Source organism: Hylobates moloch, unplaced genomic scaffold (assembly GCF_009828535.3).
Source record: "Hylobates moloch isolate HMO894 unplaced genomic scaffold, HMol_V3 SCAFFOLD_1, whole genome shotgun sequence".
NCBI classification, from domain to species: Eukaryota; Metazoa; Chordata; class Mammalia; order Primates; family Hylobatidae; genus Hylobates; species Hylobates moloch.
In genome coordinates, this window is record NW_026652276.1 from 75411470 (window position 1) to 75439156 (window position 27687).

General features: G+C 37.0%; 1 protein-coding gene across 1 annotated transcript in view; it reads right to left on the bottom strand.

Moving 5' to 3' along the window:
- The window catches only part of XIRP2 (xin actin binding repeat containing 2), a 372350-nt gene that overhangs the window by 62754 nt on the left and 281909 nt on the right, over positions 1–27687 (bottom strand). The gene's annotated exons all lie outside the window — the stretch shown is intronic.

Sequence of the window (27687 nt, forward strand, 5' to 3'; positions counted from 1 at the left end):
TACCACACACACTCCATCAGATCTCAGCTTCATCCGTATTACACCCAATGCATGTCTGTAGTAACTATTTAATCTCTAATCTTATGTTGCCCAAACTTTTAAAATATAACATGGCTTAAAAATATTACCCACAAACTTATTTCCAGTCTTAAATTTTCCAGTTTTATATTATCATAGAGAACATTTGGGATTGTCATGAAAAATGACAAATGTATAATAATAGTTAAAGGTGAATAAATGATGTTGAGTATTAGCTTATGTGCAGAACTATGAATCTCTCTCTCTCTCTCTCTCTCTCTCCCCCTACACACACACATGGCAGCCTGGGAATGGGAGCAAAAGTAGCACATTATGGGAAAATGTTGAATTGGTTTTCAGTTTGATAGATTTAGCTGGAATTGGGGGCAGAGTGATATGGGGGTCAATGGAAGCTCTGCTGCTAATGCAGGGCCCAGGCTGAGTGGGCATTAGGTCTAGTATCCCCCCATTAAGCTCTCAAAGCTACTCCTGCAGCCCGGAGTCAGATGCTTTCAACACATCTGAATTGTTTCTGGCCTTTGTTTTGAAATGCGTGCCCTCATCCATTGCAGGCTCCAAACTTTCTTGTCCCTATACCCACTGATTTCTGATCTTGTGATTTTCCTGATGCATTGCAGCATTTCACTGGCTTGTGATTTTTTTGCTTCCTCTTCAATTATTGGGTTCTCTTTGCCCTCTCTCCTTTAGATTCCCATGATAAACAGTCTGGTCTCCACAGACCCATCTTCCAGTGCCTCACTCCTGAGTGAGAGTTCTTCCATCTTTTCACAGATGCTGTGAGTGGATTCAAGACATGGAGAGATTAAGTAAATAAAGGTGGAAGGGGCTGCTGTGCAGGACATACTAAGAATGTGGAGACTATGCTGAAGATCAAGCTCAGTCTCAGTTGAAAAGAAAGAGTGCAAGAAATGTAAGAAAGAAAACTGTGATCAGAGAGAATATTTTGAGAGTCTAAGAACTAGGTCACATTACTGACAAGGTTTAAAATATGGCTGTGAGTAGCCTTGTCAGGAAAGAGACTGGAGTCATTAGGGTTGAGATGGTTGAAGAATTCAGTTTTTTGAAGTAATACGATATTGACATCACCAAGGATAACAGAAAGTGTATTTGTTTCAAGTGTCAGAACAATTTATAACAAGAAGGGGGTACTTAGTAGCTTTCTACTACTCCAGGAGAGGAAAGTAATTTAATTTGAGCTGAAGAGTGCATCTGTGAAAGATAAGCGTATTTTTAACAACAGAACAACCTATTAAATCATGTAGACCAGTTTCTCTCTTAAACGGTTTTTAGTGTGTTGCAGTTTTCAATGTTCAGCATATAGGGTCACATGTTATTTTATATTCTTATCTTGCTCCCTGGAATATATTGATAATAGTTATTATGTTACATTATGCTCATATAGTAAATAATAATAGTAGTAATATTAATAACAAAAGCTTATACAGCACTTACTATGTGTCAGGGACTGATGCTTTAGAACTTTACAAAGATAAATTCGTTTAATCTGTGAAATAAGACTATGAGATAGCTACTACTAGGATCTCTGATGTCAGATGAGGAAATGGGGCACCGAGTTGTTAATTTGCCCAAGGTCCATCAGTAGGTGAGTGTAAGAGATGGAATTCAAACTAGGCAGTCTGGTTCCAAAGTCTGAGTTCAATTAGTTAGAGTTAACCTGACAGTATTTTCTAATTTCCTGTAAAGTGTTATGTGGAGTTCATTTGGAACCTCTTCTGGCTCTAGGAGATGATGTTTCTGTGATTCTGGTAAACTGAGAACACTTCAGACATTTCAAGGCTGGCTATAATGCTGGGGTTACAGAAAATAATTCAGATGTCTTTAATAGAAATGAAATAAAAAAGAAGGAAGGGGAAAAGGAGAAAGAGAAAAATAGCACATTATTTGTGAAATTTTTCTAATTTTAAGGATTGATCAAATGTAAAGATGGGCCAGGTGTGGTGGCTTATGCCTGTAATCCCAGCACTTTGGGAGGCTGAGGCAGGTGGATCACCTGAGGTGAGGAGTTTGAGACTAGCCTGCCCGACATGGTGAAACCTCATCTCTACTAAAAATACAAAAATTAGCTGGTGTGGTGGTGCATGCCTGTAATCCCAGCTACTAGGGAGGCTGAGGCAGGAGAATCACTTGAATCCAGGAGGCGGAGGTCACAGTGAGCCGAGATCATGCCATTGCACTCCAGCCTGGGCAACAGAGTGAGACTCGATCTCAAAAAAAAAAAAAAAAAAAGAAAAGAAAATGGAAAGATGGTACTAACAATGAAAATTTATATATCAACCCCTGAAACTCCTTTTATATATCCACCCCCGGAAGAATAAGCCTATAGGAAACTTGTGCTATTATTATTATAATTTAGTTTGACCCTTCCTCAATATGAATAATTACAAGGTACTATGTCAGTATCTCACTCAATTTTTTTTTCTTTTTTTTTTTTGAGACAGAGTCTCATACTGTGTCACCCAGGCTGGAGTGCAGTGGCGTGATCTTGGCTCACTGCAACCTCTACCTCCCCAGTTCAAGTGATTCTCTTGCCTCAGCCTCCCGAGTAGCTGGGATTACAGGCACGCACCACCACACCTGGCTAATTTTTGTATTTTTAGTAGAGATGGGGTTTCACCATGTTGGCCAGGCTGGTGTTGAACTCCTAGCCTCAAGTGATCCACCCCCATCAGCCTCCCAAAGTGCTGGGATTTCAGGTGTGAGGCACCATGCCCAGCCTCTCTACTCAAGGTTAACAAAGAGTAAAAAGAGATGTTATTATGGGTGATATTGTGGTTATTGGTTGTTATTTGAGGGCTATTCATCATTCTTTGAACATCTAAATGGACTTTGAGAATATGAAAGAAATGGAGAACAAAATAAAAGCATAGGCAGCACTATGCTTTACAGGAAAGAATATATACATATGCACATACACATTCACATACATACACATTGGTGTATATATGAGGATAATTGAAAGAAATGGCAGTAACATAACATAAGGACAAAGTCAAGAAGCTGTGACTGGTTGGACTGAAATTGTGAAGTAAACGAAAGCGGTGCAAATTGAAGTTTGAGGCAACTTATTGCTTCTATTTAAAGGGTGGAGTATTAGGAACTATAACTAGTAATTTAGAGTTGACAACTGCTATAGCTGAGCTAGATCTTTTGAGGAACAAAAGGGTGTGACTTAAATGCAAACTCATGCCTTCCAAATTTCATTTCCCTGAAATTTTGTGGAGTAAAAGTTGTGGCTGTTGTCCAGATCTGGATGATGAAGGGATGATGAATCTTGAAATTATTTCCATTCCAGAATGAGTCAGTGACTGAAAGCGGGCATGCGCTAGTACAGTTTCATTCCTAAAAATAAACGTTTTTGAGTCCTCCAGGACTCAGAGGACTAGCATATTTTCTACTAGCGAAGTCAAGGCTCTAATGAAGTTCTGTGGTTGCTCTGAGCAAACTGAGATGCTACAGAGGAAAACTGGAGGACATCAAGCTGTTGATTGCTGCCAGTTGCTTTTCCTCGGTGCCTCCCTTGTCCTATTTCCTGAGTTCCAGTTGGAAACTGCTGCTGGACCCCACACTGGTAGCTGACTTCTACCCTATGCAGTGCCCAGGAAAATAGCTCTGGATGCCGCAGAAGCAGAGGTGGTGGATTTTAAATCAAGCTTGTCACTGGAATTGACAGAACTTTAATAACATGAACATGCTTGTTTTATTCTGTCCTTTTCCAAGAATATACCAATTTGATAATATGACCCTTGAGTCCAGATTAAAAAACTCCAACTTACAAGACACAAACCAAGGAGTAATCTTTAGCTTTACGAAAAGATAGTTCACTCTTTCCCAGGAACACTCAGTTCTATTGTTGTTTACAAACTGCTAATTATTTGTCACAATGGCTTACTAGTTAGATAATATAAAGGTGACTTATTAGGGCAGTGCTGACTCAAAGCAAATAAACAAAAAATCAACGACAGAGATATTGATAAATTACCCATGAAGTTACAAAGCAATTAAATGGGGGGAAATGTGACTCTACTTATCAAAATTTAATGTTCATTGTTTTCAAAAACCCACTAACTTTATAATGTGAGATCTAGTTACAATTGATTTCAATGCAATTAAGTTCCTATGAATTAAAAATAATATAACATAGTATAGTATTGCTGTTCAAAAATTATTTGATATTCAGTCCACATTAAACTTCAAATGGAAAACACCGAGAAAATGTTTTGAAACTATATTGCCAGACTGTGCTTTTAAAATTAATGCTAATATGTGCTTTTTAAAAAAGCTTTTCTATGTTGATAACTACCAAATTAACTCATTTAGAAATATACATGCAGATATATTCAGATTTTAGGGGAAGATGCATTGGATCTTTGAATAACAGAGAAACTTCCCACAATAAACTCTTTCGGTATTACATTTATTTTAAGTGATACGTATGCCTGGAGCAATTTGGCAATTACTTACTTTTGAACAGTCAGACCTATCTAAGGCATTAGGTTCACCAAGCAACAAGGATATAATCTGCATACTATTTGGAAAACGTAAAAGACAAAGATCTACTTGAAGGCCTGCCAAAAAAGAGTAGTGAAAAGTGATGTGTCCAGTGATGACAGTGGGGTTTTGGGGCAGAATCTCAGCTAACAAAGATGAAGAAATTTACATGCTTTGTAAAATTTAAAAATAAACCAGTCATCATCTTTCGAGTTTTAAGAGAATATACAGACAGGTCTCCTTTTCCACAGTTTGTCCTAATTTCAAGAGAAACATGAAATGTATTCAAAAGAAAGCCACAAAAAGCTACTGCAAGTAAAACAAGGCCTTTCAAGACATACTTGGAAACGTATCTGGAGTGATGGGGGTGGGTTGGGGTTGGGTTGATGTCTTTTGGCACAAAGATTTGCAAAATGATATGAATGACATGAAGTACAGAAACAAATCAAGAGAGTTAGTTTCTAGTTCTCTGTGCTTAAACCTTGTATGAGTTACTAGCTAGTCTTCCCGTGCTTCAGTTTTCTTAATCTAGAATTTGAAGGCATTAAATGAACTAGTCACTGAGGTCTTTGTGTTAGCAATGTCTTTTCTTTTCTTTTCTTTCTTTCTTCTTTTTTTTTTTTTGATACAGGGTCTCACTGTGTCACCTGGGATGGAGTGCAGTGGCACGATCATGGTTTATCGCAGCCTCAACCTGCTAGATTCAGGTGATCCTTCTACCTCAGCCTCCCAAGTAGCTGAGACTGCAGGCATGCATGTCACCATGCTTAGCTAATTTTTTGTATTTTTTGTAGAGATGGGGTTGGTCTCGAACTCCTGGGCTCAAGAGATCTGCCTGCCTTGGCCTTCCAAAGTGCTGGGGTTACAGGCGTGAGCCACCATGTCTGGCCAATAAATTTCTTTTATCTTTGGAACATATGAAAAAGTAGAACTATCCTACCAAGAATGTGGATTACTTACTGTGCTGCTCACTGGCAGGTTATTTTTATGCCATTATATAGGTTACAAAGCCCCAAGAGTCATTAAATATGGCCACATTGTCATTGTTGTGAAAAACTCATACAAGTAATTGATTGCATTTGCTGATTTTCAACTTTTTCAAGAAACCAAAACCTGCTCTTTTCATTGCCTAATTGTCATTGTTTTTTGTGCTCTTACTGATTATATTATACAAATGGAAAAATAGTTTAAATTTGTAAGAGGTGGATTCCAATGACTAGAAAAATAAATAGTAAGAAATTTTTACGCTGGAGTTTATAGGTATCATGTCAAAGGAGAAGACCATATTGTGGACATAATAATATATGTCATAATAATATATGTTATAAGAAATACTCGGTCTTAGTCCCCAGTCCCTGGCATAGAAACCCTGGAGTCACCTGAGAATGACTTTTTTATGCTAATGGCATGACTCTTGGCAGCCAGGAGTGGGGGGTAGGGGTGGGGAGTAGCTTCAGGATAGGGGCTGGTTGCCAGAAAAAAACAGTAAGTGATTAAATGGTTAGAATATTCAACCCCATCTTTGGTCTCTGAAAAGAAGAGAGAGGTGGAGATTGAGTTCAATCAGCAATGGTCAATGATTTAGTCACCCATGCCTTATGTAATGAATCTGCCATAACAACTCCTAAAGGACAGGGTTTGGTGAGCTGCCAGATTGGTGAACACATCCAAGTGCTGGGGATGGCTTGCTAGAAGAAAGCAAGGAAGCTGTGTGCTTCTGCCCTTTAATGCTGTACCTTGCCCTATGCATCTCTTCCATTTGTCTATACCTGAATTGTAGCCTCTATAATATACCAGTAATAACAAATAGAACACTTTTCTGAGTTCTGTAAGCCATTCTAGCCAATCATCTGAGGAGGGAGTTGTAGGGACCCCTTAATCACTAGTCAGGTTGGCAGAAATATTGGTGGCCTGGGCACTCCATTAGCGGCTGTCTCCTGAAGTGGGCAGCCTCATGGGACTGAGCCTTCAACCTGTGGAGTCTTTGCCGAGTCCTAGACCTAGTGTCAGAACTGAATTGAATTGTAGGACAGCCAGTTGGTGTCAGAGAATTGGAGAATTGGTTGGTGTTGGAAAAGACACAACACTTAATACCAGAATTAGTGTCAGAAAACAGATAATACAACATGCCACACAGTCATATAAACAACAAGCACCTATATGGAATAAATCAGTGTTCTAAAAAAGTCATTAATTAATTAGAAAAGGTGAAGTAACTGTTCTGTGAGGGATGAACCTGTGATGTGAGTGAGCCAGTGTGTGTTTCAGGAACAGGAAGAAACACATTACAATTTAATTAAATTTCAAAGTGTAACTTCAATGCTTTCATAAGAGGAGGTGGGAAGCAAATAAAAAAGACAATATAATGTCAATTAAGTTCTGTCTTCACAGATCGTTCAATCAAAAATCTTGGAATTACACTGCTGGGCACTTATTAAGTGTCTGCCCTGCTCTACAAATTAATAAATCTAGACATGACTCCTGGCTATCAAACAAGACATACAAAAATGGTCTCTTTTAATACCCAGAGTTGTGTGCATGTGTGTGTGAGAGAGAGAGAAAAAGAGAGAGAGAAATATTTCAGTTCCCAGTACTGAACTTACAAGGAGTGTCCAACTCCACATTGCCTAATCATAAGTAGTATTTTACCAAGTAAGTAAAAAAAATACTAAGGTGGAGAAGTTTTTCAAATGTGGTAAAGGTAAAGAGAGAGGCTGGAACTGATAGAATAGTGGGAAGCTATCAACTGTGAACAACAGTACATTATCCATGAACCTTGTGGGCTTTTAACCTCAAATTAAAGCTGGAGAAAGGCAACACTCTCCTCTTCCTCTGTAATCACAGAAGAAACGATGCCCGAACTGACATTTTTCCATGACCATTTTCCCAAGTAAAGCCCTCTGAGATCATTAAAGAATGTCTCATTTTATTTTTCAGGTGGTGGAGGGAAGCTATGTCTTAAAGATGCCCAACACCAGATGAAAGCAGAAACATTTAGTCCAAACTCCAGACTGCATTTTTCCCAAACAGCTGGCACTTTGCCATAGTGCAGGCATCTGAAATGCAGACTGACTTTTAGAAATGGATCTAGTTGTTAGTTTACATGTTGCTAGCAAGAAGAAAAAATCCTCAAAGATTAGGCGGAGGAGCAGAGAAATACTTAAGCATAGAATTCAGGGTTTTGTCACTTCTGACCCAACAGTTTTGCCACTCAATAATTTTATCTTCTAAAACTCAAAACAGGTGCTCTTTCATATTAAATTCATGGCTCTGAATGTCGCCAAGGTAAATATTTTGCCTGTCATTTGGTGCACTGCACATAAAATTTTAAAATAATTCAAACAACCTGCAGCTTGTCAGTGACCAAATAGAGCACTGGTAAAAATAAAATATCTTTTGGTTCAGCACCAGCTGGCTAAATTTAAACCCTGTATTATGTAATCTTAAAGTGTCCTTGCTTTTAGTTGGTGTCTTAAGAGATTCTGTTATCATGTCTCTTCCAAATCACTTCAGCCTCTACCATCTAAACATTTAAGGCCCAACAGGACCAAATTAAGGTGTTCACAAGCAATCGAAGACAGAAGAAAAATCCATTTGAAACAGTATATAGGGCATGATATCTTTAAAGTAAAATCTCATTCTTCTCTGTTTAAAGTTGTAGTTACTATAATTAGGACTGGCAGATCCAACTGGCAGTGCTTTTCTTAATTCTGCAAAACATGTAAGAACCTGATTCTTTAATGTTATTCCAGTAATACTCCCAGAGGAGATGAGACTCTGGCTGGAGCAAGAACTCCAAAAGCAGAGTAAGGCTGAAAAAGAATAATTTTCATGCATTTCTTTGAGCAAGCTGTAACAGTTGAAAACACTGTAAACTCTTCCTTTCTCTCAACAAATTCCAAGAAATATAATTTATAGTTTTAAATCTATTCATTACATTTCTGCTCATAAATGACAAACTAATTTTTTTCTCTGCTTTCCCTCTTATTTGTAAGTTGAAGTATAATTTTAACTCATGACTGTTTATCAAGTTTGGCTCATTATTCTTCAATAATAAATATGAAAAATGCTATTCCTCAAAGAGATTACCATATGAAGCTCTTAATTTTATCCTATTAAATCAATGGTAAATATTATCATAGAAGCAAAATCCAACTGGATATTTTCTTTTACAATGATTACAATTTGACCTATGGTCTTCTTTGACCTTAAGTAACCAGTGAGAACATTTTACAATCCAGGAAGCAGACATATAGTCAATGACTATTTTACACTTACCTTTTATGATATTTAGGTTTAACCCCAAGTTTGTGGAAATATCATATATCTTTATAGTTCTTCACAGACTAGCTTCCTCCCTTATTTCATGTACAGCAAATTTCCCAGTCCCCTGAAAGCAATGGGTGCAGTGGAGGCCCGCTCCACTGAAGGGGCTATCAAGCAAGTAGATGGGACGGCTGAATTTATTTTAGCAGAGTGTCTAAAGGATGCAACTTGGCACCTATTTTTAGGAACTGAGCTCTGTATAGGTGGGGCCTGAGTCAACCACTCTTTTAAGAAGAGTGTCTCTGAGGCCACTCTGCCTCATAGTGTCCTCAGTAATGTATGCATGGCTCTAACACATGTGCAGTCAATCAAACTCCCTTCCACAGCCACGACCACCAGCCAACTCTGAATTTCTGTATAAAGTCTGCAAATGAGCCAGTGCCGATGAGGAAAAGGAGGGATTAAAGTTCTGGAATTACTTGCATTTGTTTTAATACTTTCAATCTTTTAAGAATCAAGAATATGAAAATAAAGTAGGTGGAAAAAGTTTCAATTTATTCTGGTGCAATAATTAACATGGATTCTCAGGAAGAGGAGACATTGCTTTTCTTTGACAAAATGTTCTTAGATATGTAAAACATTAGTTTGTTTTTTGAGGCTTCACATATAAAGCAAAACACTACTCTAGTGTTGGCTTAAGTAAAGGCTGTGCTGGTTTAGTTAAAAAAAAAAAGCCAAGGAAGAATGATGGAAAGGAATTCTAGAGAGAATAGAGAGCACCCTTGCCGTGTGAGTCCTGCTCATTAATATTAGCTTTAAATCATTCGGCATGAGGAAGAGCAGGCAGGGAAAAGGAGTCACCTCACATGCTCCTGAATCATATTAAATGTCCTTTGCTGCCAGGACTTACCAAACACATGCTGCCAATCTGACCCAGAACCCAACGAGCACTGCCATTTAGCTCAAAAATGACAACATCTCATACATTCTCAGTAAACAGAAAATAACCACCTTCCTTCGTCTTTCCTCCCTTCTATGATTTTCCTAATGTTGTGTGGCCTAACGACAAACTCAAATGAAGAAAGGAAATTGCCCTCTGGCTAAAGAAACACCTGACCTATATACTCTATTTCATATAAAATGCCTATTTGTAAGCTGTTTACTATAATATTTACTAATAAAATCAGTAGGTATACTACATTTTTCCATATACAATATTGGTTTCTGTTAAAAGTAGGTCAAGGAGTGATATTCCAGCATATTAACTCTGAAATAGTGTTCTATATACTCCACAAGAGTGTTCAGGGCCAGGAGCCAGTATAGACTAATTATTTAGAGTTGTGCTTCCAAGTATGATAGCTATTAGGCACATGTAGACATTTAAATTTTAATTGATCAAAATTAGGTAAAATTAAAAATTCAGTTCTTCAGCTACATTTAAGTAAGTCAGTCTCCACATGTGGACAGTAGCTATGTATTAGTGCAGATGTAAAACATTTCCAACATTGCAGAAAGATCTGTTGGACAATACTGATTTAAATCACGGGATTTCAACATAGCTTTGATAGTAATATACTCTGTGACCTGGGAGAGTTTCACAACTTGTCTAAGCTTCACTTTATTCATCTGTGACTAAACAGGACTAAGTTGACCAACTTTCCATTGGTGTTATGAAGATGAAATGAGATAATATGTGTAAATTAATTATTATACTTACATTGTTATTACTCCAACATAATATTTACATAGTAAATAATTATTACTTTACTTTGCTATATGCAAAAGAAAATGGTACTGGATCTGAAATCACAATAGTTCAATTTAAATTATGAGGAGATTGATCCTACAATGTAAACATAGTCAATTTTATTCTTATATTTGCATATAGTTGCTAATGATGCTTATGGTGATTTTACTCTTTTTAAAGGTTGTTAATTACTCAAAGATCTGACTTCTAGCTTCCTCACCTTCTCTCCTTATTAAAAACTCACTGTTTTCTCTTTCCATTTTATTGATATGTTTCTTTAAGTTTCACTCATGACAACTTTTCTTCAAACTTGCTGTTTTTGATTTTTCAGGCAAAAAGCATATTTGATAAAAATACATATACATTAAATATTATTTTTTCACTTTTTTCTCATAATAAATTTTCTAATGTATATGTTAGTACAGAAACCCAATGATTATTCATTAAGATAAACAAAAAATGGTCAGGAAAAGAAACTTTGGTAGAACACTGTATAATAATTAGTAATAATTAAGAACAATAAATGTTAAATCTACAGGAGCACACATAAATTAACTGACCTAAGTTCAAGCAAAAATGTTCAGTCATAAAATTAATTAGTGATCACATAATTTGGTTCATTCATTTTAGTCATGAAGACAATGAAAACATCAGGACCTAGATTCTGACCATTCATTATTACAGTGGTTTTAGACACTAAATTTCATTCTTCATTTAATAACAGTTTAATCAATTATAATGAAACTAGTATGAAAGCAAGATAGATGAATGATGGGTAGATGGATGGATGGGTGATAGATAGATAGGTATAAAGGCAGAAAGATTAATAAGGTGATCCCTTGTATAACAAAACTTAGCACATTCAAATTGAAAATGTTACTCCCTATCTAATCTGATATAGATAGTGCCTATAGCTCTACCTATTACAACCTGTATTGTACTTGACTGAAACTTAAGTTCTTCTAGTGGGATGATGCTAGTAATTAGCATCAGGCCAATGCTGTCATGGAAGACAATTAGAAAGCGGCATCAATTACAGAGATAATATATGTAAGGCATCAGAGATAGCCAAACCAATGAGACCCAGAAGCAGTACAATTCAAGAAAGACGAGAACCTTACAAATATAAGTTGAGGATTTGAGACTGTTCTTGGGGATCTTTGTCAATTTTGGATGCAGGTAGAGCCTGAGAATCTGGGCTTGGTCTGAGGAGAACACTGCTGCTGGAAACAGAGAAACAGCAGAACCTTTGGCAATTCCATGGGACTGGAGCGACAAAACTGAAGAGGCGAAGGATCTCAAATTCAATTTTCTTTCTAAGATGTTTCCTAAATTCCAAAATTTCACAGGATAGCAGGATACAATTGTAAGCCCAAACAAAGCCCAAGAAAAGCAAAGTGGAATAGCGTACATTTTCATGATACTTAACAAACAAGTGTCTCTGAGGAGGGCCGGTAACAGTTGAAAGCCTTCAAATAACAGGGATACTGACTCTAAAATAATGTGCAACAACTGCTTGTCTTTAGAAATGGCTTGATAATCTGGGTTTAGCTGGAAGCTGAGAATTCTGTCTTGCCCCTAGCAGATGGGAGACAGATGAACCAGCAAAGGTTTTGGCATTTGATCAGGCTTGGAGTGATAAAATTGGTGACTCGAGTATATTCAAACACAGCCAATCTCCCCCTCAAAGCATTTGCCAAATTCGGAAGCTTCACACGGCGTGAGGCTAAATAGCCAAGCTGAAAAACCTCAGAAAATAGAGCAGAGATGCCTGCAGACTCCATGTTGAGGAGAAAAGGATCTCACAGATTCTCAAAAAAATAAATAAATAAATTAAGGTGGTCAGCGCCTCTCTGCTCTCCATTCTATCTGCTCAGCAGAGGAAAGATTTAATATCTCTGACGAAGGTCACAATCTGCAGCTTTGTTTTTGAATACACCCTGCTTACCTTTCAATTATAAAAGTACTAAGCATGCAAAGAGACAGAATGTTGTCATCGATACTAAAAAAAAAAAAACTTTTCAAGGAAGCTGGTGTTGTAGATACTGAAATTAGCAGATAAGGACTTTAAAATAATCACAATTGATATATTTAAGAAAATATAAGAAATAACACACAAAACATATGAAAAGATAGAGAATTTCATGAGAAAATTAAAATGACAAAATCACAATGAAATAGACATTCAAAATTTGAGAAATACAATACCAGAAATTAAGAAATCAATGGTAGATTTAACAGCAGATTGCAGATAGCAAAATACAAAATTTTTAATCTGGAAGACAAATGGATAAACAATAGAAAGCTTGTGTATGGATATTTTTCATTAAATATCAATAAGTACTCACTAGATTTTCAGCAGCAGTATGACATTATTGAATCATATAACTACACTCCATTAAAGCCTTTGTTGCATTTGTCCTTGACAAGCTACACCTACATTCTCTCATGTTTGTTCATTTTGTGCTAAGTGAATGAAAACAGTGCCACCCCATTACTATAGCTTGCTTTTGCCATCTAGTGTAGTTGCTTTCTTCACAACTTGCAATCTATGTCTTATCTTAGTCTACAATGAAAGATATTTAGCAGAACAGAGCCCCTAACATATACAAAGCCCTTCTACTGCTAAAGACTTCCCTCTTAGGTTAAGTTGATATATGACGTTAGGTCCACTTAGGAATCCATTATTTGTAGGTGTTCTTGATAACCTTAAATAGAATCGATCTGGTTAGGGTACTTCAAAATTCTATGTGCTTCTTTTCTAGGCTATGAGACATTTTGAATTCACTCCCTTTTCTATTTTTGCTGGTGCTACCATTTGTTAGGTGAAGACTATTCTCTTTGACATAAAAGACCAACATTGATTTGGCTCACGTTTATTTTCTTGTTCATTAATTAATATAAAAACTTTCCAATAAAAGTAGTAAATATTTTTTTCTTTCTTTAATTTTCCTTTAAGAGAACCATTTACATTTTATAAAGAAATTGTGCCAGCAATTTAATTAGGTGATTTACCTTTATTATTTTCTTTTATTCTGTCAGCAACCCCAAGATATTAGTGTTTTCACCATTTTATAGAAAGAAACTGAGGATGAGTGAAGTTAAATAATTCTCCAAGGACAAAAGTTAATAATCAGCAAAAGTGGGAATTGGATTCATTTCTGCTGACTCTATATGTTTGGATTATTTGGGATATTATTTATCCTGACCTTAATCTACAAGTTCTATCCAAGCGCTATGTTGGGTGATATGTTTTGAGAGGGATCAACTCTTCCTCATAGTAATTCTTAGTGTAGGCCTGCAATAGGTAGGCTCTGGCAAGGCCCTGTCTGTGCATGATAGCAAAGTGAACTATCAGGGGAGATATGGGAACTTTAAAGCTGGGACAACTGTAGTTCAGTTATCTGGTATGTAATTCTGACCCACTGGGGCCCATTTAAGGTTTTTAGAATTAAAGAGCAAACATATAAATAAGAAAGTTTCATATTATTAGCTAGCATACACAAAACACTAGCCCACCAATTAGGATTTGGCAATCTGCTTTGATCCTTGCAGGTAGCATGACCCATTGACCCATTCAGGTGTCATGTAAGCATAATTAGGGTATTAGTAATTGAATTGCAGTTAAATTTAATCAAGTATAATTTACACTTGTCCAAGTTTAATTCCATTAAAATTACATCATGGTATTAATAAACTATGAATAAGGTCTTTGAGCATATGACTCATATTTAAATCATATCTCATAGTGTTCAGTAGAGTGACCGTGATAAATTTATCATGCAAGCCAGGGGGCTTTTGGGAGTGAAGAAAGCACCATTAATAACTATGCCAACATAATGGCATAAGCTGGGATGGTCCAGGGGAAACAGGGATGCATAAACACCTGACCAGTGAGCCAAATGTGGACCCTCTGGACTCACCACTGGAGCACACTCTGAGGAGGATTTCTAATGATCTGGCTCCCAATATAAAAAATAAAAGTAAAAATGTTCTTTACTAGTTACGTCAGTGTTTAAAGGATCATCTCTGTCCTATAAATATAATTTGGATTAGACATATCCCTTATAATAAAGACAGGAATGAATGAAAGAACTATAGAGAATCAATGATATTTGTTCCAGAGGAAAAAAGGTAAGGTATAATTAGGAAGCTTCCTGGTTAAAAAAAATGGTGGAGGTCTAGATGTTCTTGATAGGCTTCTTGTCAACCTTCAATTAAAATAATTTAAAAAACAAAAAATAACATTAATTACTAATAATGAGAGAGAGTGAGAGAGTGAGAAGTTGAAGAAAAATAAGAATTTGAAGAAGACAAAGAGGAAGAGGAGTTGGAGAAGATATGCTGAAATTCATACAGAATTTCCAATTGTGGTCATCTTTGTGAGCCACAAACATGAATCACAATTTTGGATGACACACTGCATAGGGCAAACTCTGAGTCAGAAGGGAACAAACAGTTTCCCCAAATAATGGAGAGAGGCTTGGGCTCACTCCGCAGTCTCATCTTGCTTTGACCAAAACTAGGTGGGCTCACCAATTCCATGTAAACATCTTCTGGACCAGCCCAAGCCACAGCCCTGCCTCTGCTACACCCCTACCCCATCATTATATACCTATGCACACACCATGTCTCTCAGGAGAAAAGGAAAAGATAATGATGTGTTGTTAGGTTTTTAAGGGAACAATGCTTTAGAGAAGGGGTGGTGGAACTCTGTATTATTTCATAGTTGGTACCATACAAAAGGAAGTTTACACATTGTATCTGAAAACACAAGTTAGGATTGTAAGGTATAGGATGGAAGTCATAATTCTATTCAGCAACTTTGCACAGTATCAGTAATTCAAGATTTTAGATATAATTCAGGAGGAAAAGAAAAATCGATGGGAGAAGTTACAGGATCCGAGTATTTAGTGATGGCAGAATAACAAAAATGTACTCACCTTATTGAAAGGAAATGGCAGACCTCAGTCAACGAAGACCCAATGCAAGTGAAGTAAGTGGACAAGGTAGAATAAAGAGGCACTGCTAAACAATGGTAAAGGACAGTGATTGGATGAGGCACAGAACTGATCAAGTTTATTAGTTTATTCCAAAATACCTGAAAAAGCCACAAAGATACAAATGATGTTCTTGATGTGCTCAAAAAGATTCAGGGAGAGAAGCTTCTTTGAAAGTGCATTAGCTGTTATTAAGGAGACAATAAAATGAAATAAAATAATGAAAATAGTGAAGACTAAAATAGACTGCAAAAAAATGCAAAATTCAACAGAAAAATTAAAATGGCACTTGATACAGAAAAGAGCACATATAAAAATGAAATTCAATTAATGTAATGGGGAAAATTTTTAGAAATTTTTCCATAACACAGGAGCAAAATCAAAGAGATGAAAATGAAGACCTAGATAAGGATTAATATGAAGGAAGAGGTATGATCAAAGAAACATAACTGTTTCAGAGGAAGAAAGAGCAAAATAGCATAGAAATAAATATTAAATTTAAAAGGAAAGAAAAAGTTTTTGAGGTGAAGTAAGATCTGAGATGACAAAACCAAAGGCTCAAGACATCTGGATATGCCCTTATAAATTTTTGAATTTTAAAGATTAAAAAATAATGAATAAAGAAAAAAGACAACTGATCTCAGAGTTCTTCAGTAAGATATGCACTATGAAACAGTGGAATATTAAGTGAAAGGCGTTTCAAGTTTGTTTGTTTTTGTAATGGACATAACTTTGAATAGATGACTCTATTTATAGACAACTTTCTGTTATTTATGTATGAATATAGAGGTATATTTTAGAATATATAAAAAGTTTCTGATCAGGAGCAGTGGCCCATGCCTGTAATCCAGTACTTTGGGTGTGTGGGGCGAAAGGATGACCTGAGCCCAGGAGTTTGAGAAGAGCCTAGACAACATAGGGAGATCCTGTCTCCATAAAAAGATAAAAAAAAAATTTAGCCCAGTGCGGTGGCACGTGCCTATAGTCCCAGCTACTTCAGAGGCTGAGGTAAGAGGATCCCTTGAGCCCTGAAGTCAAGGCTGCAGTGAGTAGTGATCATGCCAATGCACTCCAGCTTGGGCAATAGAGCAAGACCCTGTCTCAAAAAAAAAATTATCAGATAAAGAAAATGATTAGGCTGGGCGCAGTGGCTCACGCCTGTAATCCCAGCATTTTGGGAGGCCAAGGTGGGCAGATCATGAGGTCAGGAGTTCGAAAGCAGCCAGGCTAATACAGTGAAACCCTGTCACTACTAAAGATACAAAAAATTAGCCATGCCTGGTGGTGCACCCCTGTAATCCCAGCTACTCGGGAGGCTGAGGCAGAAGAATCACTTGAACCTGGGTGGTGGAGGTTGCAGTGAGCCAAGATGGCACCATAGCACTCCCGCCTGGGCAACAGGGAGAGACTTTGTCTCAAAAAAAAGAAAGAAAATGATTAATGTGTCCTCACTGGGGAAGCGACTAAAATATATCTGCAAGCTCACAAAAGAAGATTCCAAGTGAAGAGTAAAAGAATGGGAAGCTTATTGCATAAAAAGATATTATTTGCATTAAAACCAAACAAATATTGTAATTGCAGTTATAAAATTGGATGTAAAATTAAAATATTCTTTGAAAAATATATATATCAAAAGAACACAGCTTTAGTATATATAACATTATTATATTATGTTAATAATGTAATGATTCAGGGATCTAGTCTTAGATTAAAATATATCCGGTGTCATTTAATATTGAGAGTGGAGAAAAGCAGGAGAAATAAAATTTAGTTGAATACTTTGGAGCTTGATGATTTATTCAGTCGTACATTCTTTCATTGAAAATTTTCAAATGTTTATTGAAAACCTCTGTGTGAAGTGCTGTGCTAGATATGATGTTTACAGATAAATAAAACATCCATGGGCCTTAGTAACACACAAATAGATATGTATAAAACAGGATAAGTTTATGAAGGAGAAGAAATTAGTGGTGTGAGGAAAAAAAGCAAAAAGTTTAATTTGAGTGGTCCAGAAAAACACCTTAAGGTGGTCATCAAATTTTAAATTTCTTCAGGAGAATAAATACAAAAAGAAGAAAAAGAGTGAAGTAAAAAACCTTACGAACAAATATGGCTCACTAGTCTCTACAAAAATTACTATTTATAAAGCTATATTAATTAAATGCTGCAAAATTAGCAGAAAAATGAGCATTATTTTTTAGTGGAATATAAATAACCATCTTGAATCAAACAATAGTGTTTAGTAAAGGTAACAAAATGGAAGAAATTTGTCAAACAGCCTTTGGAAACCTAACTAAGTAACTAGAAATAAATTATTTTAAAAGCTCACATTATGCTTTATTTCAGAATATATTCCAAGCTAATTAAATACTTCAGTTTAAATGCAATTAGTAAGTATAAGAAACAGAAATGTGTTTTTCATAGTTATATGTTGAGTCAACATTTCATACAGTGTAAGAAATTATGCATAAAACATCTTCTCTAAAAAAGCACCCAATCCTTTTTAATATAGGTAACTGATTGCTGTTAAGTTTTCCATGTATCCCGAAATGTTCTCTGTATACAAGCACATATATGTGTTCATATTTGAATAAAACACATGTATAAATAACATGTAGATATATGAAACAATACTTTTCACTTTTTTACAAATGAGAGAATTATATACCCAATGCTCCACATTTGCTTTTTTTGTTGTTGTTTTTACTGAATAATGTTGCAAATCAGTTTCTGTTAGCATAAGAAAATCTTATTAATCTTAATGGTCATTTTATGGACATACCATATTCCATTTAGTCTCCTATTTGTGGTTATTTAGGTTGCTTCCAGAATTCTTCTATTAGAAAAAAAGATGCAATCAATAATCTCAAACATGCGTGTGCTTGACATGTTAAGGGCTACATGCCTCTAATAAATATGAGAGATATTGACAAAAGTCCCTCTAAAGGGCTAAATTACAGTTATTGCCAATTTAATCTTCTACCACTGGTATGTGAGAGTACTGTCAAACACTTGGATATTTGCATATCTGATAAGTGTAGTGTTTCATTATTTAAATTTATATGAATATATTATTATGGAGTGAGGCAAAGCAACACATGAATATTTAACTGATTTTAAAAATATAAACTTATCTTTCTCATAAGGGCAAAAACCTAAACAATATAAATGCCTACAAATTGAGAATTTGTTAAGCAAATTAATATACATTATAGAATAATTATAAGCAGACATTTTTATAAAATGTTTTTGAAGAATACTTAATAACATGGAAAAATGTTCACATTAGATGTCAATGCAACTTCAGATTTCCCTTAGGATGCAGGAAATTGCAAGAGAAAACATTCTTAAAATAACAATGAGCTGAATACATTCATAGATATAAATATAGAATTATAGAATTGTTTTAAGTTCATCTGAAAACCAAGGTTATAGGAGAAACCTAATGAACTGAAATGAAAAAGAAATGATAAGCCCTATCTATGAGATTAGAGACAATTATTGTTTTCCTCTTTAGCACATCACTGGGAGCAGGAAGCTACCGTAGATGTAGACAAAACAAAAACAGCTGAGTTATTAATTATTCTTAAAAGTAGATTTGGGCTAGTGCAACATTTAAAAATCCTTTTAAGTCCCAGGCACAAGGAGGATCTATGCCTGTCCACCAACTGTCTCCCATAGAAGTTCGCTCAGCTGCAATGAGATCTACTGGTGGCAGGATTGAAGAGAGAAACCTCACAATCAGCCTGGTCCCTTATGCTGAGTGCAAGACGGTGACCATGTACAAATGAATTAGAGACAGAGGAGCAGACAGACACATCCCTCCCCCACACAGGTGACTGGGTTCTCTGGAAGTCTGAAAGGAGTGCAGAGGAGCTGAGACAAACCATTCAGAAACTCAACTACCAGGACTTGCCAAACAATGATTCCAATTCCACTCACTAATGTAAACCCTCTGGTGAACTAAATATAACAAAGACAATCATAGAACTGACACATAGCTAATCTATAGACTAAATTGACTTACCCCACACTAACAATCTTACAAAATAAATATGCCCTTTACTGAGAGGGCATAATATTTATTTCAGCTTGTTCAGTTCTTTACACAAAATGTCCAGTACTCAATTAAAAAATCATGAAGCCCCAAAGGAAGCAAGAACACATGATCTACCATAAAAGAAAACACAGTCAATAGAGCTGGAGGCAAAGATGGCTTAGATGTTAAAATTATTCAATAAAAACTTTAGAATAGAGAGGGGACTGGCAAGATGGTTGAATGGGAACAGCTCCGGTCTGCAGCTCCCAGCAAGATCAATGCAGAAGGTGGGTGATTTCTGCATTTCCAACTGGGGTACTCATCTCATCTCACTGGGACTGGTTAGACAGTGGGTGCAGCCCACGGAGGGCGAGCAGAAGAAGGGTGGGGCATTGCCTCACCTGGGAAGTGTAAGGGGTCAAGGAACTCCCTCCCCTAGCCAAGAGAAGGCCCTGGGTTTCAAGCACAAAACTGGGCAGCTGTTTGGGCAGACACTGAGCTAGCTGCAGGAGTTTTATTTTCATACCCAGTTGGCACCTGGAATGCCAACGAGACAGAACCATCCACTCCCCTGAAAAGGGGGCTGAAGCCAGGGAGCCAAGTGGTCTAGCTCAGCGGATCCCACTCCCACGGAACCCAGCAAGCTAAGATCCACTGGCTTGAAATTCTCACTGCCAGCACAGCACTCTGAAGTCGACTTGGGATGCTCAAACTTGGTAAGGGGAGGGACGTCCACCATTACTGAGGCTTGAGTAGGTGGTTTTTCCCTCACATGGTAAGCAAAGCCACTGGGTACCACAGCTAGGCAAAGCTGCTGTAGCCAGATTGCCTCTCTAGATTCCTCTTCTCTGGGCAGGGCATCTCTGAAAGAAAGGCAGCAGCCCCAGTCAGGGGCTTATAGATAAAACCCCCAACTCCCTGGGACAGAGCACCTGGGGGAAGGGGCAGCTGTGGGTGCAGCTTGAGCAGACTTAAACATTCCTGACTGCTGGCTCTGAAGAGAGTAGCACATCTCCAAGGACAGCGTTCAAGCTCTGCTAAGGGACAGACTGCCTCCTCAAGTGGTTCCCTGAACCCCCTGCCTCCTGACTGGGAGACACCTCCCAGCAGGGGTCAATAGACACCTCATATAGGATAGCTCCAGCTGGCATCTGGCAGGTGTCCCTCTGGGATGAAGCTTCCAGAGGAAGGAACAGGCAGCAATCGTTGCTGTTCTGTAGCCTCCACTGGTGATACCCAGGCAAACAGGGACTGGAGTGGACCTCCAGCAAACTCCAGCACACCTGCAGCAGAGGGGCCTGACTGTTAGACGGAAAACTAACAAACAGAAAGGAATAGCATTAACATCAACAAAAAGGACATCCACTACATTATGGTAAAGTGATCAATTCAACAAGAAGAGCTAACTATCCTAAATATATATGCACCCAATACAGGAGCACCCAGATTCATAAAGTAAGTTCTAAAGAGACTTAGAGTCCCACACAATAATAGTGGGAGAATTTAGCACCCCACTGTCAATAGTGGACAGATCAATGAGACAGAAAGTTAACAAGGATATTCAGGACTTGGACTCAGCTCTGGACAAAGCAGACCTAATAGACATCTACAGAACTCTCCACCCCAAATCAACAGTATATATATTCTCAGCACCACATCATCCTTATTCTAAAATTGACCACATAATTGGAAGTAAAACACTCCTCAGCAAATACAAAAGAATGGAAATCATAACAAACAGTCTCTCAGACCACAGTGCAATCAAATTAGAACTCAAGATTAAAAAACTCACTCAAAACAGCACAACTACATGGAAACTGAACAACCTGCTCCTGAATGACTACTGGATATATAACAAAATTAAGGCAGAAATAAATAAGCTCTTTGAAACCAGTGAGAACAAAGACACAATGTACCAGAATCTCTGGGACACAGATAAAACAGTGTTCAGAGGGAAGTTTATAGCACTAAAAATTGACACCCTAACATCACAATTAGAAGAACTAGAGAAGCAAGAGCAAAAAATTCAAAAGCTAGCAGAAGACAAGAAATAACTAAGATCAGAGCAGAACTGAAGGAGATAGAGACATGAAAAACCCTTCAAAAAAATCAATGAATCCAGCAGCTTGTTTTTTGAAAAGATTAACAAAATAGATAGATTGCTAGCCAGACTAATAAAGAAGAAAAGAGAGAAGAATCAAATAGACACAATAAAAAACGATAAAGGGGAGATCACCACTGATCCCACAGAAATACAAGCTACCATCAGAGAATATTATAAACATCTCTCAGCAAATAAAGTTAAAAATCTAGAAGAAATGGATAAATTGCTGGACATATACACCCTCCCAAGACTAAACCAGGAAGAAGTTGAATCCCTGAATAGACCAATAACAGGCTCTGAAATTGAGGCAGTAACTAATAGCCTACCAACCAAAACAAGCTCAGGACCAGACGGATTCACAGCCCAATTCTACCAGAGGTACAAACAGGAGCTGGTACCATTTCTTCTGAAACTATTCCAAACAATAGAAAAAGAGGGACTCCTCCCTAACTCATTTTATGAGGCCAGAATCATCCTGATACCAAAACCTGGCAGAGAAACAACAAAAAAAAGAAAATTTCAGGCCCATATCCCTGATGAACATCGACACGAAAATCCTCAATAAAATACTGGCAAACCGAATCCAGTGGCACATCAAAAAGCTTATCCACCATGATCAAGTTGGCTTCATCCCTGGGATGCAAGGTTGGTTCACCATATGGTTGACACAGCCAAACCATATCAAATGGCAAACAGGCATATGAAAAAGTGCTCACCATCACTGATCATCAGATAAATGCAAATCAGAACCATAATGAGATATCATGCCACCCAATTCAAAAGCCAGGCATTAATAAATGCTGGTGAGGTTGTGGAGAAAAGAGAACCCTAGTACACTGTAAGTAAATGTGTAAATTAGTATATTTACTATGGAGAACAGTTTGGGGTTCCTCAAAAAACTAAAAATAGAGCTACCATACTATCCAACAATCCCAATGCTGGGTGTATTTCCTCAAAAAAGAGAAATCAATGTATTGAAGAGATATCTGCACTCTTATGTTTATTGCAGCCCTCTTCACAATAGCCAAGATTTGTAAACAATCTAAATGTCCATCAGTAGATAAATGGATAAAGAAAATGTGGTGCTTATACACAATGGAGTAGTATTCAGCCATGAAAATTAATGAGATTCTGTCATTTTCAGCAACGTGGATGAAAATGGAGGTCACTATGTGAAGTGAAATAAGCCAGGTACAGAAAGACAAACTCTGCATGTTCTCACTTGTTTGTGGGATCTAAAAACCAAAGCATTGAAATCATGGACATAGACAGTAGAAGGATGGTTATCAGAGGCTGAGAAGCATAGTGTGGTGTTGTGGAGGAGGGAAGTGAAGACGGTTAATGGGTCCAGAAAAAGTTAGAAAGAATTAATAGGAACTATTTGATAGCACAACAGGGGGAATACAGTCAATAATAATTTAATTGTACATTTAAAAATAGAATAGCATAATTGGGTTGTTTGTAATACAAAGGATAAATGCTTGAGGGAATGGATACACTGTTGCGGGAAGTCAGGGACCCTGAACGGAGGGACCAGCTGAAGCCATGGCAGAAGAACATAAATTGTGAAGATTTCATGGACATTTATTAGTTCCCCAAATTAATACTTTTATAATTTCTTACACTTGTCTTTACTGCAATCTCTGAACATAAATTGTGAAGATTTCATGGACACTTATCACTTCCCCAATCAATACTCTTGTGATTTCCTATGCCTGTCTTTACTTTAGTCTCTTAATCCCGTCATCTTCGTAAGCTGAGGATGAATGTCGCCTCAGGACCCTGTGATGATTGCATTAACTGCACAAATTGTTTAAACAATATGAAATCTGGGCACCTTGTAAAAAGAACAGGATAACAGTGATGTTCAGGGAATAAGGGAGATGACTGACCATTAGGTCGGGCTGCCTGAGAGCCAGGAGGAACAGAGCCATATTCCTCTTCTTTAAAAAGCAAATAGGAGAAATATCGCTGAATTCTTTTTCTCAGCAAGGAACAGCCCTGAGAAAGAGAATGCGTTCCTAGGGGTAGGACTCTAAAATGGCCATTCTGGGGATGTCTGTCTTTTATGGTTGTAGAAAAGGGATGAAATAAGCCCCCCGGTCTCCCATAGTGCTCCCAGGCTTATTAGGATGAGGAAATTCCCGCCTAATAAATTTTGGTCAGATTGGTTGTCTACTCTCAAACCCTGTCTCCTGATAAGATGTTATCAATGACAATGCATGCCCGAAACTTCATTAGCAATTTTAATTTTGCCCCGGTCCTGTGATCTCGCCCTGCCTCCATTTGCCTTGCGATATTTTATTACCTTGTGAAGCATGTGATCTCTGTGACCCACACCTTATTTGTACACTCCCTCCCCTTTTGAAAATCACTAATAAAAACTTGCTGTTTTTGTGGCTTGGGGGCATCATGGAACCTACCGACATGTGGTGTCTCCCCTGGACACCCAGCTTTAAAATTTCTCTCTTTTGTACTCTTTCCCTTTATTTCTCAGACTGGCTGACACTTAGGGAAAATAGAAAAGGACTCATGTTGAATTACCGGGGGCGGGTTCCCCTGATAATACATAATTTTCCATGATGTGATTACTACGCATTGCATGCCTGTACCAAAATATCTCCTGTACCACATAAATATATACACCTATTTTATGCCCACAATAATTAAAAATAAGAAGTACATTTAAAACATGTGTCATGAAGACACTAAGAATGGGAAAACTAATGTGGCTATATTGATGTCAGAAAAAGTAGACTTTGAGGTTAAGAGTGTGTAGGATGTAGAATGGGGCATGCCACAATGATTAAAAAGGACCAATTTATGAAGAAGACATAGGATTCTTAAATCCATATATACCTAATAACAAAACTCCTAAACACTTGAATTAAAAAACTCAGAACTAAGGAAGAAATAAATTCACAATCATAGTTGGGAGCTTTAACATCTCTTTCCATACTTGACAGAATAAGAAGACTAATATCAGTGAATATGTAGAAAACTTGAAAACACTATCATCTGTTTGACTTAGTTGACATGTACAAAACACCAACCTAATAACAGAATGCATATTCTTCTGAAGCGAACATAAAATAATTATTATTAAAAAACCATCTATATATATAGCAAACTAGTAATTACTACACAATATGTTCCTTGAGCACAATTACATTAAATTAAAAATCAGTAACAATAAAATACCTAAAAATGTTCCAAATATTTCTTTTTTTTTTTTTTTTTTTGTGGTGACAGAGTCTCACTCTGTCACCCAGGCACCCAGGCTGGAGTGCAGTGGTGCAATCTCGGCTCACTGTAAGCTCCGCCTCCCGGGTTCATGCCATTCTCCTGCCTCAGCCTCTCCGAGTAGCTGGGAGTACAGGCGCCCGCCACCATGCCCGGCTAATTTTTTTAATTTTTAGTAGAGACGGGGTTTCACCGTGGTCTTGATCTCCTGACCTCGTGATCCGCCCGCCTCGGCCTCCCAAAGTGCTGGGATTACAAGCGTGAGCCACTGCGCCTGGCCCAAAATGTTCCAAATATTTCTAATAAAACAACCCATTTCAAAGTACCCCATGAGTAGAAGAATAAATCAGAAAAACAATTAAAATAAAATTTTAAGTGAATGATAATGCTAACAACTTGTTAAAATTGTAGAATGCAGTTGTAGCGTAATTAGCCAGACATTTTTAGCGCTAAATGCATTTATTAAAATAAAGAATGAGGCCGGGTGCAGTGGCTCATGCCTGTAATCCCAGCACTTTGGGAGGCTGAGGTGGACAGATCACCCGAGGTCAGGAGTTCGAGACCAGTCTGGCCAACATGGCGAAACTCCTTCTCTACTAAAAATACAAAAATCAGCTGGGTGTGGTGGTGTGCACTTGTAATCCCAGCTACTCAGGAGGCTGAGGCAGGAGAATCACTTGAACCCTGGAGGCGGAGGGTGCAGTGAGCTGAGATTGGGCCACTGTACTCCAGCCTGGGCAACAGAGCAAGACTCTGTCTCAAAAAAAAAAATGCAGAAAGGCAAAAAGAGAAGTTTTACCTTAGCAGCTGGAAAAAGAAGAGTAAAATAAATTGAAAGCAAGTTGAAGAATGGAAATAGGAAAAACAAGATTAGAAATCCATATAATAAAAACATACCATAAAGATAAAGCAAAACTAGTTGCATTATTAATTACTAAAATTGCTAACATCTAGCAAGATTGCTTAAAATAGAGGAGAAAATAGAAATTATCAGTAGCAGGATTGAAATATTGAACGTCACTAGAGATATTGCAGATTTTAAAAGGAAAAATAAGAGGGTATTGATAATCAATTTTTTGTCAGTAAATAGACAACTCAGATGATATGAATAAATTCTTTGAAAAGATACCACTTATCACAAGCAACACAAGAAATAAAATATACAAATAGCTCTATATTCAGTAAATGAATTGTAATTTTAATTTAAATTATCTCCCCACCTAAAAAATTCCAAGTATATATGACTTCATTGGTAAATTCTATCAAAGACGTAATAAAGAAATAATACCAATATTACCTAAAATTTTTCAAAAAAATAGAGGGAAGAAACACTTCCTGACATATTTTTTTAAGCCTATCTAACCCTGATACTAACAGCAGGCAAGGGAATTAAAAGAAAGAGAAGTTAAAGACCAATATTTCTCCTGAGCAGAAACTCAAAAATCTTGGCATATTAGAAACTTAAATATAGCAATATATAAAGAGATCACTTAAAAATTTTTTTAAAAGTTCTTTATCATTGCAATAACTGAAGAAACATACTTGACAGCATTCAATACTTACTTATGATTAAAACTCTCAACAAAGACTAATATGAAACTCTTTAAACTCAACAAAGAGCACGTACAAAATTCCTTACAGCTAATGTCACACAATAAAATGAATGCTTTTTCTATATTAAGAATGAGATGATGATGTCTACTCTCACCTCTTCCACTTAGTATCATATTAGAGTGCCTTACAAGTATAATAGGGCAAGAAAAATAAATATAAGACAAAATGACCAGCAAGGAAGAAGTACAGCTCTCATTATTCAGTCATAACCATATATTCAACAATGTGTCCAAAAATTACTATAACTAATAAAACCACAAACACAGCTATACACCCAGTAGATACGGTAAGCTCACAAGGTATACAATATACCCAAATTAATACTGTTTCTAAATACTAGCTGCAAACAATCAGAAAATAAAATTAAAGAAACTTTACCACTTAAAAGCATTTAAAAGGAGATTTCCAGTTTCTGGTCCAGCATGTAAGAAGCTTGGAGGTTGCCACTCACTCAGTCTTAAGAAGTCAAAAGCTGAAGTAATTGAAAAATCAACTCTTCTTAGATCTATCAGAAAAGTGAGGTCACAGGGCAAACTGATATCAAGATTGGAGATATTAACAGGTAAATACAGAGAACCGAAACTTACCAGAGCAGAAACTCTAAACAGTAACCTCTACAAGAACCAGTGCTGGAGAAGGCAAAAGTGAACTGTACTTGAGGAGTTATTGGAGGTTCAGTGTGGACTACTCTGAGACTTAAAAACCCCAGGGCCACTGAGTCATAGGAGAGCCCCTACATTTTTGTAAGTTTTGCCTTCAGGAGCACTACCTGGTCTTCACAACAAATAAATTAAAAAGTCACCTCACGTTTTTGGTGTCAGAGAGGGGAAAAAGAATCATTTTGAAATAAACTAGAGAATTAAGTTCTGAACAGGGTTTGCCATCAAGGAGAAACTGTTTAACCAGAGCCTAATCATAGGACTATAAAAGGCTTCCTCTCCCCCAACACCTTAGCACTATACTACTAAAGGTTCATTTACAGCAGTTCCTTTTACCTAGTATATCATGTCTGACTGTGAATAAAAGGCAAACAATATAATTTGAGGAGACAAACTCAAAGTCAGACTCAGATATGGCAGGGACGTTGGAATTATCAGACTAGAAATTTAAAATAATTGTGATCAAT